This window comes from Lathyrus oleraceus, chromosome 6 (assembly GCF_024323335.1).
Source record: "Lathyrus oleraceus cultivar Zhongwan6 chromosome 6, CAAS_Psat_ZW6_1.0, whole genome shotgun sequence".
NCBI lineage: Eukaryota > Viridiplantae > Streptophyta > Magnoliopsida > Fabales > Fabaceae > Lathyrus > Lathyrus oleraceus.
The window spans coordinates 328,004,335-328,011,007 of record NC_066584.1 but is presented as its reverse complement, the minus strand read 5'-3'; positions in this window follow the sequence as shown (position 1 = coordinate 328,011,007).

Sequence of the window (6,673 nt, the reverse complement as noted above, 5' to 3'; positions counted from 1 at the left end):
CCTCTGCCTAACCATGACGAGACTGTCAATGCTGTGGAAGATGCTAATAACGATTGTGACTTGGATAGTTGGATTTTCCTAACAATTGGTGACGGACTCAATAATTGGAAGGCTGAAGACACTATCCTGATTTCCTTTAGTCAGGAGTAATTGTTATTGCTTATTTTAATGTATTAAATTTTGTTAAAGGTTTTGTCATTTTTATAAGCATATTCACATTCAATAAATCAATGGACCTTTTTGCATTCAAATATTGCGCTCTTTATCTTTCCTGTCATCTTTCAAACAAGCTATGTTTTCTTGCACACACTCACGTAACAATTTGTCGATCCATATCCACTCTGGATCTTGTTGGTAATAACTCTGCTACTGTTCATTATGACTTTGAAAATCCGATCTACCAAGCCGAGGATGGAAGTGAGGAAGATTGTGAAGTACCTGAGAACTTGCCAGACTGTTACTGCAAGAAGAAAAGACCATACAGCCGCAGGAATAATCAATTGAAACTGTGAATCTGGGTACTGAAGTAGACAAGAAAGAAGTCAAAATAGGAGCAGGCTTGGAAAACAGTGTCAAAGAAAGATTGAGTCGGATGCTACGTGACTATGTAGAGGTTTTCGCTGGAAAAATCAAGAGATGATATGGAATGATGAACGTCAAAATCAAGAAGTATCTCCAAGAACCTATAAATCTGATGCCACCAGTTGAAGGAAGGCCTCTAATCATGTATTTGACCGTGTTAGAAAATTCAATAGGGTGTGTGTTGGGGCAACATGACGAGTCTGGTCGAAAAGAGCATGCAATATACTACCTTAGCAAAAGGTACCGACTGTGAAACAAGATACTCACAGCTCGAGAAAACTTGCTATGCTTTGGCTTAGGCTGCTCGCCGACTAAGACAGTATATGTTGAATCATACCACTTTATTGATTTCTAAGATGGATCTTATCAAATATACATCTGAGAAACCTTCTCTCTCCGGAAGAACAACAAGATGATTGCTGAACTCTGCACGCAGTTCAAAATAAAACACCATAACTCTTCTCCGTACCGGCCAAAGATGAACGGCGCCGTGGAGGTTGCTAATAAGAATATTAAGAAGATTATACAAAAGATGACAGTGACGTACAAAGACTGGCATGAAATGTTACCATTTGCTCTTTGTCATACCCCAAAAATTACCCATCATTTTTCCTAAAAAAAAAAAAAAAAAAAAAAAAAAAAAAAAAAAAAAAAAAAAAAAGAAAAAAAATTTAATTAATTAATTAATTAATTAATTAATTAATTAATTAAATAATTAAAATAAATAAATAAATAAAATATAACAAATTATTTTGGACTTGGGTCTCCCTCACTCCAAGCCCATTACCCACAAAATTAGTCTATAAATACTGAAGTTTCAGTAGAGGAAAAGAGACTTGGAGTTACACTAGGAGATTCACTTGAGAAAAAGGGAGAGAAGCAAAAGTACTCTGAGGTTTCCTTAGAACAAAACCACGAGGAAAAAGATAGTGAGAGAAGGAAATCTAGGAACTACTCTGCAGCAACCTCCAGGCAACTCTGAAAGGTTCATTCTGACTCACAGACTTTCAGCTCAAGCAAACCCTGCCATTTGATTTTTCTTCTCCAATCAGCTTGGAAGGATCCCTGGGTTTCCCATTCCTTTAATTGCTGTAACTTCGGATCTTTATCCGTGTGGTAATTTTTTCCCTTTCTCATACTTTATCGCTTTCTTAGCTGGAAGACCTCGATAGGAGGCAATGTTTGAGCCCCTTGGTGGCATTTTACTTTGAGATACATGTTTTGTGTTTTGTATTCATATCCCTGCAGGTAGCGCGGTTCCTTCGTCAAGGACTGCCTTTTTGCCCTCGAGCATCCCAAACCCTAAAACCCAAAGCAACATGTTTACTCCTTCTACTACAGGCGAGTAAGTCTCCAAAGGTCGAGCATCCGGTAGATTGCGTAGTGACGTCGTTCGTCCAAAACCCAATCCATAACCCCGTAGTTAGCCGAACTACGGTTTGCTCTGATTCTCATTCCAGATGAGATACGTAGGCATAAGACGCGATGTCTTAGCGAGCACACATCCCCCAACCCATAGGTCAGCCGAGCTACGAAGACTCTGATTCTCATATTCAGATGTGATACGTATGCAGTGGATGCGACATCCACGCGAGTCATTTTCATTTAATCCTTTTTTTTTTTGGGTAAACAGCACAAGATAAACTCACACCCTTTAGACAAGAACTACAAAAGTGGATCCCGTAGAGTACTACGGATGTGTAGGGGTGCTAATACCTTCCCTTCGCATAACCGACTCCCGAACCCAAGATTTGGTTGCGAGACCTTGTCTTTTCCTTTCCTCTTTTCAGGTTTACTTCGAGCGTTTCCTTTCCCTCCTTTGGGATGAATAACGCACGGTGGCGACTTTTCTGTCATTTTCTTTCGCCGGTTGTTTTTTCGCACACTGTATTTTTCAGGTTGTGACAGTTCACATATCCCAGGAAAAGGTTATTGGCTAGGTATTCCACTTTATTTGTGGGATACCCTTGTGGAGTTTTCACCCTAAATTACCTAATTAATTTTGATGTATTAATTTTAATGTATTAATTTTAATGTATTAATTTTAATGTATTAATTTTAATGTGGAAGAATTCCTCCTAATCACCTAATTAGTTGTAAAACTTTGCCTTTGAATAAGTGATCTTGGACCTCTCTTTGTTGCCTTACGATTACGATATTACGGTCATGTCCCGCGAATGTGGGGATACCCTTAGCAAAGACCCTTCGGTTAAATCATCATAAAATAAATTATAGTCCCTCGGATGTTGCCTTCGAATATACAACTTTGTCCCTCGATGACCCTCCGATGTTGCCTACGATTAAATGATGATAGTCCCTTCGAATGCTAAGGTATCCTCATAACTGTTGCCTTCAATGACCAATCGATGACCCTACGATGACCCTTTTACATCCAAAGGATAAAACTACTTATTTCTCAATAATAAGGACAGTTTTACCCTCATAAGGATAGGAAATGCCCGTAAAGACCTTGGGTCGGTATAACTCTTAATTGCTGGCTCACAACTTAAAACACTTTTTCGCACCTCACACCTTTCAAAATACCTTTAGAAAATCACCACTTGGTATACATTCATACTAGAATCATTACCGAGTTATATTTTTCTAAACAATTTTCAAAACTAAACGAGATAACCACTTTGTATACATTCATACAAGAATCATTACAAAGTTAAATTCTCTTTTCAAAACAATTTTCCAAACAATTCATAAACACTTTTTTTTAGACAAAAATAATATAAGTGATCGAGCAATTAAGAGCCCATGGATAACCATGGATACAAAGGGTGCTAACACCTTCCCTTTGTATAATGTACCTCCCGAACCCAAAATCTAAATTAAGGTCTTTCCTGTTCTTTTCCACCTTTCCTTATTGGATAAAAGAAAAGTCGGTGGCGACTCTTGCTAACCGCGACATTGCGATTAAAACCACAAAAAGTCCAGTTCACCGTATGACAGAACTGGCGACTCTGCTGGGGAATTCCTCGTCAGGTTTCACTGAACTTATCTTGACAGGTGAACGGGTTGAAAGCGGCATTCGAAGTGGAAAGATACAGGCAGCTACTTCTGCAAGCACCAAAAAGTCCTATCAGGGAAAGAGTGAATCAAATGCTGTGTACAGTGAGAGGAAGCATAACAAGAAGAATCGTGACCATACTGTTGGGGCAGTTACAATTGCCGCACCACCATCTCAGAACTTCCAACACAGACAAGACAGGTCGAGAAGACAGTTTACCAAGATCAATACGACTTTAACCCAAGCACTGCAGAGTATGTTAAAGGCCAATTTGATTACCCTCAGAGGCCCTCCTGCAAATCCCAACACTACTTCTCCTCGTTATAATCCCAACGCCAGGTGTGCCTATCACTCCGATAGCCCCGGGCATGATACGAATGATTGCTGGTCGCTGAAGAACAAGATTCAGGATATGATCGACGCTGGGGAATTTGAATTTGATCCTCTGGATATTCCTAATGTCATCACTGCTCCTATGCCCGATCATGACAAGACTGTTAATGCTGTAGAAGATGTGAATAGCGATTGCAACTTGGATAATTGGAAGGCTGAAGACACTATTCCAACTTCCTTTAGTCAGGAGTAATTGTTTGTTGTTTATTCAATGTATCAAATTTGGTTAAATGTTTTGTCATTCTCATAAGCATATTCATATTCAATAAATCAATGGACTTTTTGCATTCAAATATTGCGCTCTTTATCTTTCCTGTCATTTTTCAAATAAGCTATGCTTTCTTGCACACACTCACGTAACAAATTGCGTATCCACATCCACTCTGGATCCTGTTGATAATAGTTCTGCTACTGTTCATTATGACTTCGAAAATCCGATCTACCAAGCCGAAGATGGAAGTGAGGAAGATTGTGAAGTACCTGAAGAACTTGCCAGACTGTTACTGAAAGAAGAAAGGACTGTACAGCCGCATGAGGAGTCAATTGAAACTGTCGATCTGAGTACTAAAAGTAGACAAGAAAGAAGTCAGAAGCCTCTTGGGGCACTTGAATTACATTGCCCGGTTTATATCCTACTTGACTGCTACTTGCAAACCTATCTTCAAATTACTGAGGACAGTCAAGAGATGATGAATGTCAGGAAACTTTTGATAAAATCAAGAAGTGTCTCCAAGAACCTCCAATTCTGACACCACCAGTTGAAGGAAGACCTCTAATCATGTATTTGACCGTGTTAGAAAATCCAATGAGGTGTGTTGGGGCAACATGACGAGTCTGGTCGAAAAGAGCACGCCATATACCGCCTTAGCAAAAGGTACCGACTGTGAAACAAGATACTCATAGCTCGAGAAAGCTTGCTGCGCTTTGGCTTGGGCTGCTCGCCGACTAAGACAGTACATGTTGAATCATACCACTTTATTGATTTCTAAGATGAGTTCTATCAAATATCTATTCGAGAAACTTGTTGTCTCCTGAAAGAGTTATCACTGATAATAGTGCTAATTTGAACAACAAGATGGTTACTGCACTCTGCACGCGGTTCAAAATAAAACACTCTAATTCTTCTCCGTATCGGCCAAGGATGAACGGCGCCGTGGAGGCTGCTAACAATGTCCAGAAGCTTATACAAAAGATGACAGTAATGTACAAAGACTGGCATGAGATGTTACCATTTGCTTTTCATGACTATCGCACTTCAGTACGCACTTCGACAGGGGCAGCTCCGTTCTCTTTAGTCTATGGAATGGAAGCCATCTTACCAGTGGAAGTTCAGATTCCCTCGCTAAGAATCATGAAAGAGGCGGGCTTAGATGAAGAGGAACGGATTCAGACTCGACTCGATTAGATAAATTTGATTGAAGAGACTCGCGGCTGTTTGTCATAGGCAGATATATCAGAAACGCATGACCCAGGCATTCAACGAAAGGGTCAAGCGACAAGTGTATCAAATTGGCGACTTGGTAATCAAGCGTATCGTGCTACCGCAAACTGATCCCAGAGGCAAATGGACTCCCACGTACAAAGGGCCATTTGTAGTTAGGAAGGTATTCTCTGGTGGAGCCATGATACTTGCTACAGTGGATGGCGAAGATTTCCCGCATCCCGTGAACGCGGACATAGTTAAAAAATACTACGCATGAAAAAGACCCGCTAGATCGACGTATCTAGGCAAAAGTAAGGGCATCCCGGCGAACCAAAAGGGTTCGGGCAAAAATTAGGGATATATATAAAAAAATGTACACCCGACAAGTCGAAAACCTGAAAAGGTGGCTTGGGCAAAAAAGGGTATCCTGGTGGACTGAAAACCTGAAAAGGCGGTCCAGGCAAAAATTAGGGATTAAAGCGTATGACTATGTCCCGTTCTCAGTCAACTTTCATCCAAGTTCAAGGGACTGACCAAGCCAATCACTTCTATCCGACAGCAGGGGATGAGATGCTTGAAGACATAATGGCAGTAGTAGACTTAAAATCAATAGGACTTTTTCTGCATAGCTTTCTCTTTGTTTTTGACAATTTCCTCTTACTAGGATTTCTGTCTCCTTGTACACAATTTGCCTGTTTATAGGTCTTCTTTCAAAAATCAATACAACCCTCTTTCAAAAAAGATGCTTTTGTTTTTTACTTTTCTGTTTTGGTTGCGTAAATATCCATTGATTTAATTTGAATTAATATGTGCATTTGAATATGACCAATGTTTACCAAGATACATGCATAGAATAGCAATAGCAATTACTACCCTACTTCAGGATCAAGGAAAAGGTCTAATCATGCTTCCAATGAATCCACTACCAATTCTCTTCCCCCTAGCAAGCCTGTTCTTTTTCCCCAGAAGAAGTTGGCAGTATTCCCCGGCACAGCCAGCTATTCCCCAACAGAGGTCGGCATCATCAGACAGATTGATCATCTCATCCATCCCCAGCCAGGCTCTGTTGAATATCTCTACCATCAGACAGAAATCAGAACCCCCAGCCGAGAGAGGGTCCTCAACACGAATATCTCCAATCAGTAGATGGGGATTTATTTTCCCCAGTAGAGTCCCCAAGCAGAACTTCTCATACGCATAACTCATTCATTGCATCATTTCACAGCATACGCATGCATACAACATTCGCATTTATTTTC